Source organism: Paramormyrops kingsleyae, chromosome 6, assembly GCF_048594095.1.
Source record: "Paramormyrops kingsleyae isolate MSU_618 chromosome 6, PKINGS_0.4, whole genome shotgun sequence".
Taxonomy (NCBI): domain Eukaryota; kingdom Metazoa; phylum Chordata; class Actinopteri; order Osteoglossiformes; family Mormyridae; genus Paramormyrops; species Paramormyrops kingsleyae.
The window spans coordinates 31,244,420-31,266,766 of NC_132802.1; the positions used below are offsets into that span (position 1 = coordinate 31,244,420).

The 22,347-nt window shown below is 43.5% G+C and overlaps 1 pseudogene; it reads right to left on the bottom strand.

The window, feature by feature from the left end:
* Positions 1-14,952: 14,952 nt before the first annotated feature.
* Positions 14,953-15,680, bottom strand: LOC140591825 (G-protein coupled receptor family C group 5 member B-like; annotated as a pseudogene).
* Between the last annotated feature and the right edge of the window lie 6,667 nt (positions 15,681-22,347).

The following is a 22,347-nucleotide window of genomic DNA, read 5'->3' on the forward strand; positions in this document are numbered from 1 at the left end:
ATTAACTGAAAACCAGTTCTCACTGCTTTACGTGATATTCGGGAAAAATAGCAGATTACGCATCAGAACTGCCTGGGATACAAACGTCATGCGTGTAACTAAACTCTTCAGCCAATAAGGGCAAAGGTGTGTCGTCACGGAGGTGGTTCCAGTTTGTGCAGCCGGGTGAGAGGTCGCAATGCATCTAACCGTAATGCATTGCGTCAGGATAAGAATGTGTTGCTTTAAGCCAGCGCTGTAAGCAAGTGGAACGCACCCGATGACTGGACTGGGGAAACAAACTGAAACGCGGACTTAATACAGAGGACTCACACAACTGATTTTTAACTTGACTCCAAAGTATTTTTACATTAGAGCTGTCATGATTACTCGATTAAACCTGATTATTTAAAAGCATCAATTAAATTTTCCCTTCTGAAATTTCTCAGCTATGTGGTGGGCATGAAAATGAAGAGCAAAATCCATTGGTTGTGTGGAAGCACTTCACATTAAAAGTGAATGAAAGTGCAGTCATGTCAGCATTGCAAAGCACAACTTAAACATCAGCACAGCACAACTGGAATGTTAAAGAACACATTCTGGTTTGACAGACTCACCCAGTAATGCAAACGCAGCCAATAGATATGTGTCATTTAGGCTCTCAGAGTAGCCTAGCTTGTCTCTGTCATGACATTGACTTTACAGTTTTTCCTGATCATTTTCACACTTGTCTCAATACCATGTCCACTTTTTCACAACACTTCACACAGTGGGCTGTACCAATACACATCTGAGCACATCACTTAACCCTTGGTGCAAAATGCCCTACAACCACCAAAACGTTTCACAATTCACCCAAAGGTGACTCATACTGCCATAACAATGACAAATGCTGTCACACTGGGGGGCACTCAATGTTCAATGAGCTAAAAAACACTAACACCTTTCAGCATTGCAAATTGCATATATAAAGTGTGGCTGTATCCTCCAGTTTGGCATAAATTACTGTCATGTTGCATTGTAAAAATAAAATAAACAAGAAATACTTTTGCGTGTAAAAATTGTAATACCAACCAATTCTAAAATGCTGTAATATATTTCATTAGAAATCATGTAGGTGTTTCTGTTTCTTTTTTGCAGTATTTAAATATTTACAGTTTTTCCCAATTGTTTACACACATTTTCTGAAAGCATGCCTCATATTGTCAGAACTCTACACACAAATCAAAAAACACACACACAATGAGCAAAACCCTTCAATTCTCCTGCAAAATGAAACTTTGCATTCAAAACAATGTAATTTCTTTTCAAAATGGTATTTTGTTTTCAAATGACACACACAAACCATCATATGAACAGACATTTATAAGAACCAGTTGATCACTGATGTGCTTAATGTAAAACACTATGACCACTTCTCCATTCCTCATAATGACTTACTGTAAGCCTTTTTTTGTTCAGTGTTACACTTACTACAGACAGTACATAGGCCTACATAAGTGCACTGTAAAATATTTCAGAATATTGTTTTTATACAAAACACACAAATACACGGTACCAAATGTATTTTACTGTATTTTTCCCCACAAAAACAATGTACACAGTGTTCATGCCAACCAACACAAAGTTGCACATACCGTGGTCTACATATACGAACAGAAGAATTTACTGAATACAGTTACAGTAAAAAAAAAAAAAAACTATGCTGCATCCTCTCTTCTGTTTCGGTCTGGCCACAGCACCTCATCCACATCACAAGCAATGTTTGCCCTGGCCAAGCAGCGGGGGAAATATCACCTAGCATGGCGAATCCAGCCATGAAAAGCATCAACTGCTATATCTCCACATGCATCGTCCATAGCTTGGAGAAGGGGTATACGTGTGTGTGGATTTCGGTCATGCACTTTCCATCTCCAGGCAGAAAAAAATTCCTCAATAGGATTGAGGAATGGAGAATATGGAGGGAGATAAACAACTAAAAAACGTGGGTGGGCAGTGAACCAGTTACGAACCAGAGCAGCCCGGTGGAAACTTACATTGTCCCAAATGACAACATACCTGAGCTGCTCTGGGCCATCCATCTGATCTGGTGGAATGAGTGTGTTGTGTAGGATTTCCAGGAATGTGATCAGATGGGCAGTGTTGTAGGGGCCAAGGGTAGCATGGTGATGGATGACACCATGGTTGGTAATTGCTGCACACATTGTGATGTTTCCACCACGCTGGCCAGGAACTTCAACAATGGCACGCTGGCCAATGACATTCCTTCCCCGCCTTCGTCTTTTTGTGAGGTTGAATCCAACCTCATCAATGAAGATGAACTGGTGCTCCACTGCAGCCACCTCTAGCTCAAGGACTCTCTGAAACACACATGATACGTAATACAGACTTGGAGTGGTCACTATTGTGAAGCACAATCAGAGTATGATTACTGTACAGTACTGAAAAACGTATACTGTAATTTATACAGTGTTGAGAGTATGCATCAATTGTGGGATTGTATGGGACTTACTTGCACATAGTTATATCGCAATTCTTTGACTCTTTCTGAATTGCGTTCAAATGGCACCCTGTAGACCTGCTTCATCCTCAGATTATTTCTGTGCAAGACACGGTCCAGTGTTGATAAGCTTACCCTATCAATATTTTGAAATATGTTGTTGTTTTCTATTATTTTTCTTTGTATTTGCCGTAATGTTATGGCGTTATTTTCTAGAACCATGTTTATGATTTCAGTCTCCTGTTCAGGAGACAGAAGACGCCCCCGACCACCTCGTGTTGGTAATCTTTCAGTTCTGCAATACAAATAGTATAGTGTAAAATACTGTAAATAGGCCTACTGTGTAGGAATACAAAGTAGGAAAACATTTCCCAAATACTTGAAACATACTTTACAGTATTTTCACAGTCTACAGAACAGTCCACAGGCAATACTGTACTACAGTAATGTACTCATTGAGTACAGTGAGATTTCTTACCTATTCTCATTTCGGAAAGTCCGGATGATGGATGCTACAGTGTACCTGCTCAAATTTGGCTGTACTCTTTGCCCAGCCTCCCTCATTGTTAGACCATGGTTGACCACATGGTCAACCAAAGTGGCTTTGATCTCATCAGAGATTACATTCCTTGGTCTTCCTCTTCCTCGTCCTCCCCGTCCTCCTCCTCTTACTCTCACTCCTCTGGCTCTGCCTCTGTTTCCAACGTTGGCATCCATTGCTCCAAAACTGAAGAGCTCACCTGTTGCCCTTTTATAAAGCTCTGATTTCTAAATTGCAATTATGTGTAACAGGTGTTTACCCATGTGATGAGTTACTATGCAAAGTAGGGCAACTGACTGTACAATTTTGAATGACAGTGTGTTCCTTGTGAAAACAAGAGATTTTATTCATGAAAATTGTGCCAAATTCAGAGAATTGTGTTTAGTGTTTTGAAAAAAGTGTGTTTTAAAACTGCAATTTGAGTGTAAAGCAGGAATTGTGCTTGTAGTTTAGCAGAATTGGTTCAGGGGGTTGGTGCATCAGTTACATGTTGTAGTCATTGTATCTCAAGTACAAGTAATTGTGTGTAAACAACTAAGAAAAACTGTAATTCTTAGCAGAAAATGCCAATCCAAAGATGGCCCCTTTTGTACATATGGCAAATTGGCACTAACCAAAGAAATTCATAGATAGGTTCTTAGCTGAAATTTCAGGCAGTTTCATTCAGCTTTCCAGCTTCAACCATTGTAAAATGCTTGGGGTGATCTAGGGCAGGGGTCTCCAACTCCAGTCCTGGAGAGCTACTGTCCAGTAGGTTTTTCTATCCTACCTGGCTTCTGATGAGTCACACCTATACTCAAGTAAATACCAGGAACAGGTGTGGCTCATCAGAAGCCAGGTAGGATAGAAAACCTACTGGATAGTAGCTCTCCAGGACCGGACTTGGAGATCCCTGATCTAGGGGGATGGTGGTGGTCTAGTGGTTAGGGATCTGGGTTCCTATTACAGTAGGAACACCAGAAGATTGTGAATTCAATCCTAGGGGGTGCCACCATTGTGCCACTTCACCCCAACTTGCTCCAGGCCGGGAGACAGTCCCTGTAGTTACCGTACTTCACTGTAAGTCGCTTTGGATAAAAGTGTTTCCTAAATGAATAAATGTAAATGTGTTGCCATACCCACTGTTTTTGCACAGAATACATTGGGACATGGCCTCATTTGTTTAGATGGTGTAGATGGTAACGAAGCAGCAAACGAAAACAAAATTAGGAAATTTCTGCTAAAAGCATAATTATTTGTGTTAGTGCAAGTGCATAGTGTCCTTTGTTTGTCAAAATGCAGCATGTTTCAATTGACTGCTCTAAATTTCATTAGGTTTTGACCTGAAAGTTAACTGTTTTGAACAGATTATCTACACGTCTGATAAATCGGCTGTAAAGTTTTGCTGGTGGCGAACACTGACTGAGAGAAGTATTCATGAAATTTGGGGGAAGTGGTGATTGAATGCATATTGTGTCAAAGCAATGCAAACGTATACATAGTTTAGCTCACATGGTCCAATGGTATGGTGCATGTGTTAAGTGAAAAAGTGGACATGTTATTGAGACATGCGTTAAAATGATTGGAAAAAGCTGTAATAAACTTTTTTTTTTTAATAAAGGCTGGGAAAGAATACAAACTAAGCAAGGAATAAAAAAAAAAAAAATGAGCAAACGCATCCAATCCCACGCCCTTATGTCAGTGGACATGGGCGTAAATTACAGGGGGGATAGGGGGGTTGTAGCCCCCCCCAATAAATCAAAACCAGCTAATACTACCCCCCCAATAATCATGCTTACCCCGTAATGGGTGGAGACCTCGACCCCCCCAATGTTCCAGCCAAAGTTACGCCCTTGTCAGTGGATAATAATAATGGTTTATTTTTGTCCAGTATTGCTGATAGCCATGGCTTGTCCAATCCCATGCAACCTCTTAAGACAGGCTTTACCACAATAAATGCACAAACAATGGGTGTAACATACAAAGATCATTCATTGCTTAGTATTGTATGAAAACGCAATAAATAAAACAATTGATGACATTCTAATATGGTAAAATAATCAATCAATTAATTAATTAATTAATTAATTAATAATTATTTGTTTGGTCACAATAACACATACAATATACCGGTATCCATATAAGGAAGCAGTATAAGCAAAAAAATATTTCAGATCTATAATATTCCTTCCCATTTGTAATCAGCGTGAGAGCTTTGGGCATGACATTGCACAGAATCCTAGACGTGAGGTTGTATCTTTGATTTGAGTTTATAAAATAGAGATAATTGAAATTTAATCAGTTTGTGTGACTGACCAATATATCACATAATATCAATTTTTCAGCAGTTCATGGTGACACTTGGATTGCCCCATATGGGTATACATGCATCCCTTAACAACACGACGTCCCTTGGATGGATGGTACTGCAGCCCGGAGGTGGAAGGAATACTTTGAGGACCTCCTCAACCCTGCCTCAGATACATCTACGCACACTGCCTTTAAGACATCTGAGGACAGAGAGCCTGAGGGTTCTGGGGGGGGGGCTTGCCCATCACTGGGGCTGAGGTGGCCAGGGTGGTTAAAGAGCTATGTGGTGGCCGGGCCCCAGGGGGGAACGAGATCCGCCCGGAGTACATGAAGGCTCTGGATGTTGGGGGCTGTCGTGGCTGACATGCCTTCTCAACAGCACGTGGAGGTCAGGGACAGTGCCGCTGGATTGGCATACCGGGGTGGTGGTCCCCTTATTTAAGAAGGGGGACCGGAGGGTGTGTTCCAACTATAGGGGGATCACACCTCTCAGCCTTCCTGGGAAAGTCTATTCCGGGGTACTGGAGAGGAGGGTGAGATCGGTAGTCGAATCTCGGATACAGGAGGAACAATGCGGTTCACCGTGGAACACTGGACCAGCTTTATACCCTTGCAAGGGTACTAGAGGGGGCCTGGGAATTTGCCTATCCAGTCTACATGTGTTTTGTGGACTTAGAAAAGGCTTACAACCGGGTTCCCCGAGGTGCTCTGTGGGGGGTGCTTCGGGAGTATGGGGTCTGGGGTCCGCTGTTGTGGGCAATCCAGTCCCTGTATGAACGGAGCAGAAGCTTGGTCCGCATTGCCGGTAATAAGTCGGTCATGTTCCCAGTGCGGGTTGGGCTCCACCAGGGCTGCCCTTCGTCATCGGTCCTGTTTATAATATTTATGGACAGGATTTCTAAGCACAGCCAGTGTTGAGGGTGTCCAGTTTGGTGGCCTCAGGATTGCCTCGCTGCTTTTTGCAGACGATGTCATCCTGTTGGCTTTATCTGCTGAGGATCTCCAGTAAGAACATAAGAACATAAGAACTATACAAACGAGAGGAGGCCATTCGGCCCATCGAGCTCGCTTGGGGAGAACTTAACTAATAGCTCAGAGTTGTTAAAATCTTATCTAGCTCTGATTTAAAGGAACCCAAGGATTCAGCTTGCACTACGTTATCAGGAAGACTATTCCATACTCTGACTACACGCTGTGTAAAGAAGTGCTTCCTTAAATCCAGTTTGAAATGTTCTCCCGCTAATTTCCACCTATGGCCACGAGTTCTTGTATTTGAACTAATGCTGAAGTAACTATTCGGTTGAACAGCATCCAAACCTGTTAGAATCTTATAGACCTGGATCATGTCCCCCCTCAGTCTCCTTTGCTTGAGGCTGAACAGATTTAGCTCAAATAACCTTTCCTCGTATGACATTCCTCTAAGACCAGGAATCATTCTTGTGGCCCTACGCTGCACCTTTTCTAAGGCCGCTATGTCCTTTTTAAGATATGGTGACCAAACCTGTACACAATATTCTAGGTGAGGTCTCACCAAGGAATTGTATAATCTTAGCATTACCTCCCTTGACTTAAACTCCACACACCTGGAGATGTACCCCAACATCCTATTGGCCTTTTTTATTGCTTCCCCACACTGGCGAGAATGAGACATGGAAGCATCAACATACACACCAAGGTCTTTCTCATAATCAGCTACCTTTATTTCAGTAGGTCCCATAAAATACCTGTACTTTATATTTCTGCTCCCTACATGGAGTACCTTACATTTGTCTATGTTAAATTTCATCTGCCAGGTGTCAGCCCAGTCACTAATTAAATTAAGATCCCGCTGTAGCTGCTGAGCCGCTAGTTCAGTATCTGCTACACCACCCACCTTGGTGTCATCTGCAAATTTCACCAGTTTACTGTATATATTGGTGTCTATATCATTTATGTAAATTAGGAACAAAAGTGGTCCTAAAATTGAACCCTGCGGTACCCCACTATGAACGCAGGCCCACTGTGACATCGAGCCTCTTATAACTACTCGCTGCTTCCTATCCGTTAACCAGTTATCAATCCAAGTCGCTACAGTTCCTAAAATACCTGTCGCTTTGAGTTTAAGTGAGAGCCTCTTGTGGGGAACAACATCAAAAGCCTTTTGGAAATCTAAATAGATGACATCATAGGCCTTCTTATCATCAACTTCCTGAGTAGCTTCCTCAAAAAACTCCAACAGATTTGTTAAACAGGATCTACCTCTCCTAAATCCATGCTGGCTATCCCTCAAAATGTTATTTGAGTCCAGGTAATCTACCATTTTCTCTTTGATTATAGCCTCCATAACTTTACCAGTTATACAAGTTAGACTGATTGGCCTATAGTTTGACAAATTACTTCTATCCCCTTTTTTGAAAATGGGCGTTATGTTGGCATGCTTCCAATCAGAAGGTACCACACCTTCAGATAAGGATTTTTGAAACAGTAATGTTAAGGGTCGGCAAATAATATCCCTCATCTCTTTTAACACTATAGGTAAGATGCCATCAGGGCCCTGTGATTTATTTATTTTGAGCTTAGCTAGGCTTTGCAAAACATCAGCTTCAGTTATATATATATTAGTTATAGACGATGTTGAATTAGTAATAAGAACTGGTAAGTTACTAGTGTCCTCGACAGTGAATACCCGTGCAAAACTATCATTGAACTCATTTACTATGTCAATGTCGTTTTCAATTATAAGACCCTTACTATCCTGCAGATTAGTAATTTCAGCTTTTAGAGCTCTTTTAGAGTTAAAATACTGGAAGAAACTTTTAACGTCATCCTTAGCCTCCAATGCGATCTTCCTTTCGACATTCCTTTTAGCTCGTCTAATGTCATTTTTTAATTCAGCCTGTAGATTTAGATACTCTTGCTTTATTATGTCATCATCAGTTATTTTCCATCTCTGGAACAAAGCCCTTTTCCTCCTTACTTTATACTTTATGTCCCTATTAAACCACCTAGGTTGCAATTTCCTAGATTTATTCTTGCTAGAAACAGGTATGAAGTCCTCTTGTACTTGCAATAATGTGCTTTTAAAAAATTCCCATGCCTCTTCAACAGTTTTGTTATTTAACTCCATCCAGTTCACGGTTTCTAGTTTTAATCTCATACAATTGAAGTTAGCCTTCCTAACATTATATATTTTTGATTTGGACTTTGCTCTTCGGGCACTAAACTTAACCTCAAATTTAACCATGTTATGATCGCTACTGTCAAGTGGTTCTAAAACATCTAATTTACCAATCCTGTCCTGGTTATTAGACAAAACAAGATCAAGAATGGCATCTCCCCTGGTAGGGGTGTTAACAAACTGAGTAAAAAAACAATCCTGTACTAATTCCACCATCTCAAGTTCATTTTCAGAAGAGCCAGCAACAATGTCCCACTGTATCCCCGGTAGATTAAAATCACCCATAACTACCACATCATTTTTATTGCTCATAATCCTAATATCACTGTATAACAATCTGCTTTCCTCAGCAGCTACATTGGGTGCTCTGTAACAAACACCGACAATTAGGCTATTTGAGTTTGTAGCATCTAATTTTACCCATATAGCTTCCGTACTTTTACTTATATCAGTAAGCTCCCTTGCCTGCAAGATTTCCTTTACATATACTGCAACACCACCTCCCTTCTTACCTATACGGTCTTTACGGAACAATGTGTAACCATCCATATTATATTCTTGTCCATCCTTATCACTCAACCACGTTTCAGTTATTGCTATAATATCATAAGAGTCCAATGAGATAAGAGCCTCTAAATCATGAATTTTATTCCTAATACTCCTGGCGTTTAAATACAGACAACAAAGGGTAGGCTTATTACAGTGCCTACTTATAATATGATTTTTTTGGGCTTTCCGTTTCCCCCCAGTTACATACTTAACTAACCTCCCTGCCCCCCCAGTCCCTAGTTTAAACATTCCTCAACTACTCTACAAATACGCCTTCCCAGTACACTGGTTCCCCTCCGGTTCAGATGCAACCCATCCGGCTTGAACAGGTCCCACCTGTTCCAGAAGGTCCTCCAGTGCCCCATAAACCTAAACCCCTCTTTCCTACACCATCCTTTTAGCCACGCATTTAATCTCCTTATCTCAGCTAACTTAGCCTCACTTGCGCGTGGCACGGGGAGTATTTCGGAAAATACCACCATGGACGTTCTGCTTCTAAGCTTATTGGCGACTTCTATAAATTTATCCTGCAGAACAGCCCTTCTACCCTTGCCTATGTCGTTGGTGCCAACATGCACCACGACAACTGGATCCACCCCAGCTGGGGCCAAAAGCTTGTCCACACGATCTGGAAGGTCTCCTACCTGGGCACCAGGCAGGCAAGACACCGTACGGGACCCTCTATCACGCGTGCACACATAACTGTCTACTCCCCTAATAATTGAATCCCCCACTACCACAACCTCCCTCTTTCTGGGGGGAGGGGGCTCCTCAGTGCCCAAGGGCCCACCTGCTTCCCCAGTCCCTTCCGGCTCTAAAGCTGGAAGCACCTGAAACCTGTTAGACACAGACACCTCAGGTGATGCCGCCTCTGTAACGTGTGTACGCCTTTTCCTGCGTCTACGACCTACGGTCACCCAGCTCTCTCGACCTCTCTGCTCTTCATTCTCCCTCCCCCCCGTTAGTGGCGTACACACCGTCTCCCTAAACGGCGTATCAACTAGCTCATCTAACTCACTGTTGCATTGGATGCGAGCCAGTTGCTCCTCAAGGTCGCGAACCTTGACCATGAGTGAGTCCACTAGCTTACATCGCTCGCAGATGAAGTCCGACTGGACACTAACGTCCAGAAGGGCAAACATCTTGCAAACGCAACACTGAGCTGGCCCCATAATTAACTAACTCACTATGACCCCGTACTCCCAGCCCAGTAAATTTATATAGTGTATTTAACTATAAAGATTAATTTGCGTAACAATAAATGCAGTAACGTGCGGAGTACACTAAAATAAGTTATTACTTGTGTTAAAACGGAACTTAATTATTATTTTATTAAAAATTTTAAACCTGATAAACTTACTACTACTTACCAGAAGAACTTCTGCCTGAACCAAGTATGAACTAAAAACAAGGCGAAATCGAAGTTGCTCTTGGGAGGTCGAAAAACCACAAAAACCCCCTCACAGCAGGCTACTGCCGGAGCGGGAAAAAAGTGGAAAATGTCCTCCCGGCCCCGACTGGCGACCGAGCAAAGCTCAGGAGCAACTGTCCTTTTCCGACGCTTGGTAGCGATACCGACGTTAGATGTTGTTAGTTATAATCGCAACCTCTGGGGCGGTTTGCAGCCGAGTGCGAAGCAGCGGGGATGAGGATTAGAACCTCCAAGTCCAAGACCATGGTTCTCAGGCGAAAAGCAAAGCTCTCAATCTATTGGTCCATCTTCGTCCCTACCCTCACCTATGGTCATGAGCTATCGGTAATGACCGAAATAATGAGATTGCGAACACGCGGCCGAAATGAGGTTTCTCGGCAGGATGACTGGGCTCTCCTTTAGGGATAGGGTGAGAAGTTTGGATATCCGGGAGAGTCTCAGAGTAGAACCATTGCTTCTTCATGTCGAAAGGAGCCAGTTGAGGTGGTTTGGACACCTGGTGCGGATGCCTCCTGGGCGGCTACCCGGAGAGGTTTTTCGTGCATGTCCTACAGGGAGGAGGCCCCGGGGCAGACCCAGGACTTGCTGGAGGGATTATATCTCTCAGCTGGCCTGGGAACGCCTCGGCGTCCTCCCCGAGGAGCTGGTAGAGGTAGCTGGGTAGAGGGAGGTCTGGGTATCTCTCCTGAAGCTGTTACCCCCGCGACCCGAACCCCGGACAAGCGGATGGTAATGGATGGATGGATGGATGGATGGTACTGCAGCCCAGTTCTGGTGTGACCTGCAGCTATGGTATTTAGGTTCTATTATTATTATTATTATTACATGGTAAAAATAAAAGTTAATACAGTTCTGAATTAAGCCACACAATATTTTCTGGTGCACTGTAAAGTACTGCGTGCGTTCCAGGGCTGGGGTCATTTCAGAATGGAACTGGAGTTGGAATTTAAATCTCCTGAAATTCTAATTCAATTCCAATTCTGTTCCCCATAGTTTTTTTTCCAATCCCAACTCCAGTTTCCTGATTTGGATTGGAATTGATGAATGCCCTGCATTCTTTATTACGAACCATTGTATTTAATCCTAATTATTAATATAACAGGCTCTCAAGTTTCATTAAAAGTCTGGAGTGATAATACATTTGTTAGAGGCAGAGTGTGTGTCTCACAGTCAAAGTGTGAGACTTTAGAGCCCTGCTTACTGCAATCATCGGATCTTGCTCTGCTACTTCCATCTTGTCTGCACTCCGTATATGTGCGCATCCATGTAATTATGTGCTTGCAGTAGTGCTGTAGTTCTTGAGACCGGTCTTGGTCTCGAGACCGGTCTTGAGACCAATTTTTTGTGTGGTCTCGGTCTTGTCTGGGCTCGACTCTATTTGGTCTCGGTCTTGTCTTGATCCCGGACATAGCGGTCTCGATGGGATGGGGAAAAAAAGAGAAAACAGCACATCCTCACAGAACAGTATCATTATTCATTACGTGCCTCAATTCAAATGCAACCAGTCAGATGCATCTACTTTAAAAATGTTACATTGTATACATTTTCTCAATGGACAAACTGGAACTGGCTTCACAGTCCACACACTTCATACACATCGCATGATAGCGAAGTCGGCAAAGAAATGTTCCAAAACGTCACCACGGGTCACCATGTCACGTGGTACAAAATCCTCGCGAGAGCAAGACGACTTGAGACAGACCGTGCAGCACAAACTGGAACCACCTCTGTGACGACACAACTTTGCCCTTATTGGCTGAAGATTTTAGTCACACGCATGACGTTTGTATCCCAGGAAGTTCCAATGCGTTATCTGCTATTTCTCCCGAAAAGCACATAAAGCAGTGAGAACTGGTTTCGGTTCATTTACTGGTAAAATACATTACATAAATGCTCTAACAGTACACGTAAGTTAGTGGTTTATTTATTGTTAGTTACTGTAATGTTGTGCTACTTTATTTGTTTAATCGTCAGACATACCCATCAGAAAGACATACCTATCAGAAAGACATTATTTCCTGTTGCTATTTCCTGTTGTTGTCCTTTCCTGGTGTTATTCTTCAGGTGTTATTTGCTGGTGTTATTCTTCAGGTGTTATTTTCTGTTGTTTTTCTTCAGTGTTACTTTCTGATGGGCATGTCTCATGGGTATGTTATTTTCTGTTGTTATTCTTCAGTGTTATATTCTGGTGTTATTCTTCAGTGTAATTTCCTGTTGTTATTCTCTGTTGTCTTCAGTGTTATACCTATCAGAAAGACATATCTATCTGATATGCCGATCAGAAAGACATAGCCATGAGACATGCCCATCAGAAAGACATACCCATGAGACATGCCCATCAGAAAGGCATACCCATCAGAAAGACATACCAATCAGACATACCGATCAGACATGCCGATCAGAAAGACATACCTATCAGACATACCTATCAGAAAGACATACCGATCGTCCAATCTGTGAGGAAGGCATGCAGGTGATATTTCTATAGATTTATTTACACCCTTCCGGCAGTGCTGCCATTGCAGTCAGGTCTCACAGACTACGAGGAGTAGAAGTTGTCCGACTTGGCTGCAGTCAGTTTATACTCCACCTCTGCAGCCGCTGACAGATCGCGCTCCACGTTGCGTCAACTGCAGTCGAACGCACCCATTGCTTCTTTAAGGTAGGATGGGCAAAATTACAACTTCGTCGGTGATTGACTGTTGTGCTGGCGTTCAGTAAACCTCTGCTCGATAGGCCATTGAGTTGTCTGTCTCAGCAAAAACGGAGCAAATTTGGTTGATCGAGTTTTATAGTCTGTGTGTATCATCGTGATCGTCCTTATTTTTTATCGATAAAAAATCGAGATCATTTTATCTCCCAGCACTAATAGCATAGTTATAATTCAATTAAATTAGGTATTTCACATTCATTAGAAAGCACAGTCAATCTGGAGGCTCATTCTCTTCAATTCAAAGCAGAGGATCATCACATAACCGTATTCATAGCTTACCCGATGCCTCTCTCCCTGCTACTTAATATGAACATCTTTCTGGTACATCCCATCTCTTTCCCTTGACGAGGTCTGACAAAATGGTTATAGGAGAGGATTGCTGAGAATATTATTTTCCATCAGGCCTCGTAACTATGACAAATCTGGGAGATTTTAAATGAGAGACATATGGACAATATAATTGAAAAGATAACATGAATTTGATTTAACGAGTAATGACACTTTACAGCAATGCCTTTTTTCTCTACAGTTGATCTGAGTAATGTGATGTCGATTCTAGCCCTAGTCTGTTTTCGGTCTTGGTCTCGACCAGTCTTGGTCTTGGTCTCGCCTTAGTGTGTTTTGGTCTTGGTCTTGGACTTGGTCTTGGTACCCTCAAGTCTCGGCAGTGTCTTGGTCTTGATACCCTCCGGTCTCGGCAATGTCTTGGTCTCGGTTTAGGCGGTCTTGACTACAACACTAGCTTGCAGAGGGATAACATGTAACTTATTTTGGAATTTACCCGGAAAAAGCAAGTGCTATTCTATGATTGGCTGGTAGGAGCCTATTAACTCTGTATAACTCAGGACAGCTATGACCTTGGCAGAATTCTCTGCTCCATATGCCTGCACATCGTCCATTAATTCTATATAATGGCACACCCTGGTGGGAATTATCCCTTACTTCTCAGTGTGAGAAACACAAGGTTTGGCGTGTGAGTGTGTGAACTGGTTAAAATGCGTGTGTCTCATGGTCAATGTATGAAACCTGAGAGCGCTGCCATTTGTAAGTACGAGTTCCCGTAAGTCGGGTGATCTTAACTTGGGGACTGCCTGTAACTGCAACATTTTCACAAATTTTTGATGCCCGTCCATCCGGCACAACAGAATAGCTCTCATCAAATGGAGTGTGGTAAAAAAAAACAATCAACTAAAAAAAATACACAGTACAGCGATCAAAAGGGGTACATCTTCAGCCTGAAGCCAGCTGCAGGTAGCAGGGACTTATGCCACAGGGATTGATTACAACAAACAATAGACACATCAGAAACCATTCATCATTGTCCATGTCTGGGTGATGCCCGGGGTGGGCACCATCTGAGCTGGAGTCCTGGTTCAGCCTCATGGAGGGTGATATCGTCAATGGGACCTACGAGCAGTATCATCGTGGGTGCAGCCTTCAGTGCCACCCAATGCAGGCCAGCGTGGATAATGTACTCCTTGATGGACTTTGTCTTGATACTTAATCACAGCGTATACCTTGCTTTTAGAAAGCAAGTCCACTCTTTTCTGTTTTCAGTAATATTAACATGCCCGGGGGGCAGCCAGTTGACCTTGGACACCCCAGAGGTTTTTGTTCCTCCTTACTTGGGAGTTTTTGGTTCCTCTCCTTTTTAAATTTAATTTCACACACAATGTATCACAACACAACCATGTAAAGTGCCTTGGGAAAAATAAATAGAATTGCTCCCTCTCAAATACACACACAGAGAGTATGTCAAATCAGTAATAAGAAAGTATCATACGAGTTGTTGTCATCGAATATGAAGCCCTGGGTCCCTCCAAACTACTTGTAAGAAAGGCTTGCTTTTCAGGCGGGGTGGGGAGCACAAGGTGGCATGGGACTCAGGATTGGCATGTAGCAGCTGCAACAGCCAGGCCTGCGCCACCAGCACCGCTGCCTGCACCCGGTCGTCGCAGGTGGAGGACAGGCCGAGCGCTGCGTTGCCATATAGATGGAAGGTCATCCAGGTGGCCCACAGCGGGACTGATGAGCAGCCGTTTGGCCCTGCATCTCTACTGCAGCTGCTCCCTGCCCAGACTGTGGGCTGTTGCCCTACAGGGCCGCTAGGAGCAGGACCCGCATGTAAGAGCAGGCCAACACAAAGTCCAGAGGCTGGTACTCACAGACTGGCTGGGCCTCGGACACCGTAGCCAACAGGATCCACTCAGGATCCACCACTGCCAAGGCCATCATCAGGTAACCTCATCAGGGTACCTCCACCGGGGGCATGGGCACCCTGCGCCAACCGGCGCAGCCGCTCACCCTGCAAGACTAAGCAAGTGATGCATATGGCAAACAGCACCCCCCTGAGGGCATGCTGGGTGATGCAGAGACTCTCTTCACGCTCTGTAAAATACTGTATGTAAAGCTGAGGCCACAGAGCCCAAAGATGGCGGCAAGCAGCAGGAACAGCGGCGCCATCCCGCTGTGTTCCTGGGCTCCTGTGATCCGCCACAGTATCACCAGGACCAGGATACATACGCATCACAGGTCAGAAATTGACCGACCTGACATCTGAGCCGTAGACTGTGAGAGTGTGAGACTACAGAGACTTTGTTAAAAAGCAGAAAGCAATGCTGAACGAAGTTAACAAGCTAATTAGCTTCACACGCCTATCAGTGCATACATATATTTGTAGTTTTTTATGGGGAGATTTGATGGAAAACAACATGTCAGGGAGGCCGGGACACAGAGTCCCACATGTGTGTCAGACTGATTGAGAATGTTGGCTGCAGAAAAATTGGGCAGGCTAGACCACTACAAGGATGAAAACAAGTAATTTTGGCTTTATAGCCTTCTGATGATAAAAAGTAAAGTATAGGTCAGCGTCATTGAGAAAAAGCATTATTGTTTAAAATCAGGGGTCTCAAAGTCCCGACCAGCCACCGTTTCTTTAATCATTATTGAATGTGGCCAGTCGATCACCGATATCAGAGAAAAATGAAAACATCATTCCCGCTGAATTGGCACCCGTTTCTTCAGCAAGTATTACCGTCTGTTGTTTAGCGGATTATCGCATTTTATAAGCATTTATGTTTTTTCTCTTTTGGCTCCTAGCCGGATATTTGAATTTGAGACGCACACATTACCTTGTTTTCATTTATCTCTTATTACTTATGTATTCTTTAGCAATGCATTGAGACACAATTTCTGTATTGTTTACGTAATAGAAACCAAATTGCCATTAGTTGTGCCGACAGGTACAAAGTTGTGACAAATGACTTGCCTTTGCTCAAAATCTTCTCTATCAAATATAAAATATTTCCATACAGCATAAGAGTAGTTTGTGTTACTCCTTTTCGCTCATTTCTCACAAAAATGCTGCACGGTCTCTGAGTGAATCAAACATGAGAGTGCAAGCAAAACAATACATTTTACACTGATTTTTCAAAATATATATTAGATAATGTTTCAAAAGAACCATGTCTAAAAATGCAAAGCTTGCTAAATTTTGTTGCCTGTGACTGACCAAAATAGTTTCTATGCAACTTTTTCATGGTTTCAACCCAGCAGACTATTGTATGTCGATAGTAACATCGTACATTGTGCCAGCCAAGTACTGAGAGTGGCACAGTGGCGCAGCCAGTAGCCGTGTGCAGAGTTTGCATATTCACCCATGTCGCCGTGGCTTTTTGCCCGATTCTCCAGTTTGCCTTCCACTGTACAGAAACAACTTAAATGAACTGGAGTGCCTAAACTGATTGATGGTAGCAGATTAATGAACAGGCTTGGCTAGGCTGCAGCCTAGGGGCCCAGACTGATCAGGGGGCCTGTATTGGGCCAGTGGCGGCCGGTGGTCTTTCGAACAATGGAAGCAGGTACTGTAAGATGCTCCACATGACGGTTTGCAGTGATGAGCTTTCTTCACCATCTGTTCATGGCCCTTGGGTTATAGTTATGATTAAGTGAAAAACATCCAGGCGCTGCATTGCCTCATATTTACTATATTATTTCTTGTATACAATGAGTGAATGAATAAATAAATATATAGGCAAAATTCTGGGGATTCTGGGAATCATAAACATGTATGTGCCTGGTCCTTTATATGCTGCCGTGATAAATGAATGAGGTTTGAGGGAAGCGGAGATGTTTAGAGCTGAACGTCTGTAGTGTAATAATAAAGTTATAAACCTTGTGTGGTGAGTATCCATCCATCCATCCTCTACCGCTTGTCCGGGGTTCGGGTCGCGGGGGTAGCAGCTTCAGGAGAGGCACCCAGACCTCCCTCTCTCCAGCTACCTCTACCAGCTCCTCGGGGAGGACACCGAGGTATTCCCAGGCCAGCTGAGAGATATAATCCCTCCAGCGAGTCCTGGGCCTGCCCCGGGGCCTCCTCCCTGTAGGACATGCACGGAAAACCTCTCCGGGTAGCCGCCCAGGAGGCATCCGCACCAGATGTCCAAACCACCTCAACTGGCTCCTTTCGACGTGAAGAAGCAGCGGTTCTACTCTGAGGCCCTCCCGGATATTCGAACTTCTCATCCTATGCCTAAGGGAGAGCCCAGACACCCTGCGGAGAAACCTCATTTCGGCCGCCTGTATTCGCGATCTCATTCTTTCGGTCATTACCCATAGCTCATGACCATAGGTGAGGGTAGGGACGAAGATGGACCAATAGATCGAGAGCTTTGCTTTTTGGTTCAGTTCTTTCTTAGCCACGACGGACCGGTTAAGCGCCTGCAAAACTGGAGATGCCACTCCGATTCGTCTATCCAGCTCCCGATCTCGCCCACCCTCACTCGTGAACAAGACCCCGAGATACTTAAACTCCTCCACTTGAGGCAGTACGTCTTCCCCGACCCGAAGAGGGCAAACCACCCGTTTCCGGCTGAGAACCATGGTCTCGGACTTGGAGGTGCTAATCCTCATCCCTGCCGCTTCACACTCGGCTGTGAACCGCCCCAGTGCATGCTGGAGATCCCCAGCAGATGAAGCCAACAGGACGACATCGTCTGCAAAAAGCAGCAAGGCAATCCTGAGGCCACCAAACTGGACACCCTTAACACCCTGGCCGTGCCTAGAAATCCTGTCCATGAATATTATAAACAGGACCGAAAAAGGGCAGCCCTGGCGGAGCCCAACCTGCACTGGGAACACGTCCGACTTATTACCGGCAATGCGGACCAAGCTTCTGCTCCGTTCGTACAGGGACCGAATCACCCACAACAGCGGACCCCGGACCCCATACTCCCGAAGCACCCCCCACAGAACACCTCGGGGAACCCGGTCGTAAGCCTTTTCCAAATCCACAAAGCACATGTAGACTGGATAGGCAAACTCCCAGGCCCTCTCCAGTACCCTTGCAAGGGTATAAAGCTGGTCCAGTGTTCCACGGCCAGGACGAAAACCGCATTGTTCCTCCTGAATCCGAGATTCGACTATCGATCTCACCCTCCTCTCCAGTACCCCAGAATAGACTTTCCCAGGGAGGCTGAGAAGTGTGATCCCCCTATAGTTGGAACACACCCTCCGGTCCCCTTTCTTAAATAAGGGGACCACCACCCCGGTCTGCCAATCCAGCGGCACTGTCCCTGACCTCCACGCACTGTTGAGAAGGCGTGTCAGCCACGACAGCCCCACAACATCCAGAGCCTTCAGGTACTCCGGGCGGATCTCGTCCACCCCCGGGGCCCGGCCTGATACCTCCTGATACTCCGGATGGTTTGCCAGAAATTTTTTGAGGTCGACCGAAACTCACTTTCCATGGCCTCACCGAACTCCTCCCACGCCCATGTTTTTGCTTCTGCGACCACCCGAGCTGCGTTCCGCCTGGCCCGCCGGTACCCGTCAGCTGCCTCCGGAGACCCTCGGGCTAATAATTCCCAGTAAGCCTCCTTCTTCAGCTTCACGGCCCCCCTCACCTCTGGTGTCCACCATCAGGTACGGGGGTTACCGCCGTGACTGGCACCGACCACCCTGCAGCCACAGCTCCGTACGGCCGCTTCCACAATGGAGGTTTGGAACAGTGTCCATTCAGACTCAATGTCCCCAACCTCCCCCGGCATGCAGTTGGAATTCTGCCAGAGGCATGAGTTAAAGCTCCAGCGAACAGGAGCCTCTGCCAGACGTTCCCAGCAGACCCTCACTATGCACTTGGGCCTACCAGGTCTGACCGGCTTCCTCCCCCGCCACCTGAGCCAACTCATCACCAGGTGGTGATCAGTTGACAGCTCTGCCCCTCTCTTTACCCGAGTGTCCAAGACGGAAGGCCGCAGATCAGATGATACGATTATGAAATCGATCATCGATCTGTAGCCCCGGGCATGATCGTACCATGTCCACTTATGGACACCCTTATGCTCGAACATGGTGTTCGTTATGGACAAACCATGCATTGCACAGAAGTCCAATAACAGAACACCACTCGGATTCAGATCAGGGAGGCCGTTCCTCCCAATCACCCCCTTCCAGGTCACACTGTCATTGTCATTGGTGAGTAACCTGGCCTAATTCACTACAACTGTATTTCACAACAGGATATCTTATTCAGAAACACTTTACTTAAGGCCATGTTTTTAGTCAAGCAGATTCATAATGTATTATAATGCATCCATGAAGCATTATAAGCACAGCTATATATATTTATAAAAATGCATAATACATTATAGCCATGTTTATTATATATCTTTATAATGCAGTATAAAAGCATTATTAATGCTTATACAGACCATTATAATGCATTATAATGGTATCTATAATGCATTATAGATGAGCGCTTCATAGAGCATTCATAATGCATAATACACATGGTTATAATGTGTTATGCCTTTTGATGAATATTTATAATCATCTTTAAAATGCCTTGCGAATGCATTATTATTTGTTATGGATGTGTTTAGAAATGACCAAAAACATGGCCTTAAGTGTTACAGTACCTCTTATTCTTTGAGCTAAACTAAGGAAGGTTAACTAACATTACATGACTGAAGTAATTATGCATATATGTAGAGGTGATTCCTCTTTTTTGGATAAAGCCACTATCTAGCTATGACTGAGGAAATTATGCAAGGTACTTTTTTTTTCTTTGTAAAGTCATCATCTTGCTTATCTGTTAGGTGACTGAGGTAATTATACATGTATGTAATTCAACTTTTTTCAATAAGCCACCACACCCCCCTGTGATTACTCACTATTTACATTTGTCACTTTTGACATTGCACTATAAAACCAGTGTGTGACTTTTAAAGACTGGTTAAACGCCTCTAAGGAAAGGGAAATATACAACCAATAAACATTTTGAGACACCAGTATTGCTTATTGAAGTGATTTAATGTAGCATTTCAAATTGAACAGCAATTTAAAATTTACAATCACTCAATATGTGTGTGTTTTCCAGGCTATAAAATCAAGATATTATAACGACATAGGTCCTCACAAAGACAGTGTTGGACAAAGAGTGTCACACACAAACGAGGGGGTGGTATGACCAAAACATTAGAGCTACCTGGAGATGTTGAGCTGGCAGTAATACACATTGACATTATTTTCTCACTTTATATGATTTTTGAACATTGACTCATTTAATGAACATTTGAGTCATTTAATAATCATTCTCAACTGTAGGAAAACAGTTTTTGTGATATGCAGGACATGAAAACTGGCACATTAGTAATGGTGTGACGTTCGTGATCGATTTGATTGCAGAGAACCAGTGCCTTGCAGGAAATCCTGTTGACTTCCATGCACAGATTTGTTCTTTTCATTCTTCCGCTTGTTATAAGAAATGTGGCTTGACAGCTGCTTCCCTCCTCGACTATGGCCAGTGAGTGTGAGTGATGCATGTAAGAGCATGCTGTAAGCAAGCAAATGATTGGTTGGAAACTAAATGTAGGACTGAACGTATACATTTATAATGAATGAACGAACAAGAACAGTGAATGAAACTTGAGTGAGGGGTCGAACAAGAGACTCATATGTGCGACCTCTTGGTTATGACTGAAGAAGAGAACTGAAGGCGTGAACCAAGTTGGAGAGTGAGTGGGTAAACGAGAGATTCTTTAACCTATGAAAGATGTCCCGCATATTCCAGTGAAGCTGATAATTCGGTTGTTCTTATTTGCACAAGAGCTATGAAGAGTACATAAATTACCAGGAAGAATTCCATATCTTAATGTTAGAATTGATTTTCAAAATGAAACATTCAGATGGAAAGAGTCGATATTTCAGTATGGACCCACGCATCCCTAATAGGCATAGTTACATCTGATTAAGTGGTTAGTTAGGCCAGTAGGCCTGTCAGAAACATTGCATTGGACAATTTTCAATATCATGCCAAACATTATGTTGCCTTTCTGTTCTCCAGATTTTCAGTTTTCAGATGGGAAGAACTGTAGTAATAGCAGGAACACAGAAATATTGTAGGGTCATTTTGGTATTTTTTTGTTGGTCATTTTTGTAATGTTTGTTCTGTGGATGTTTTATCAGTGTTCCATATGTTTACGTACTGCTTAGCTTCTGTGCCATTTCAGTAAGATGGATGGGAATACTTGTTAAATGTGGCTAATTTTCATGAACAAGTTATGCAACATTATCTTGTATTATGGTTATTGAAGGCGATTTCATGTTCAGCCCATTCAGATACATACATATTTTATTAAAACAGGCCCAATATCTCTATCAGCTCTAATACAGGTGCAGCTTATTATAAATATTTCGCTCCCATTCCATATGCTCTTCCCTTTTTGCATGGCATCCTTTACAGAACAGAAGGTTTAACTCAATCGGAGTGAAAGCACTAATGCCATTAAAATGAGGCAAGATTGCATAGCACAGCTGTTTGCTTTGGAATCTGAGACTGGTGGTGCAATACTGGGTCTGCAGAGGATTCCATTTTGCACAGCTCAGACTGATTAAATGGCAGGAACCTACTAATACAAACTGAGGCTCTGTGTGATGCAGTCATCAGCTAAAGCAGTGCTGTATTTGGGCAGAAGGGGTAATGGTGAAACACTTTATTTTCATCCATAGAAAGTTCTTCTTCACGTTCAGTCCAAATCTTACAATTTGGTAGGGATAGCCATGTGGTAATCATATGGTAGATCTTTCATTGTACAATGAAAGGATCACTGTTTATTATTATAATTGTTTTTTCAATTATTATATTGCACATGTGTTTCCACGACATGTGGGTTATATATTTTAAATG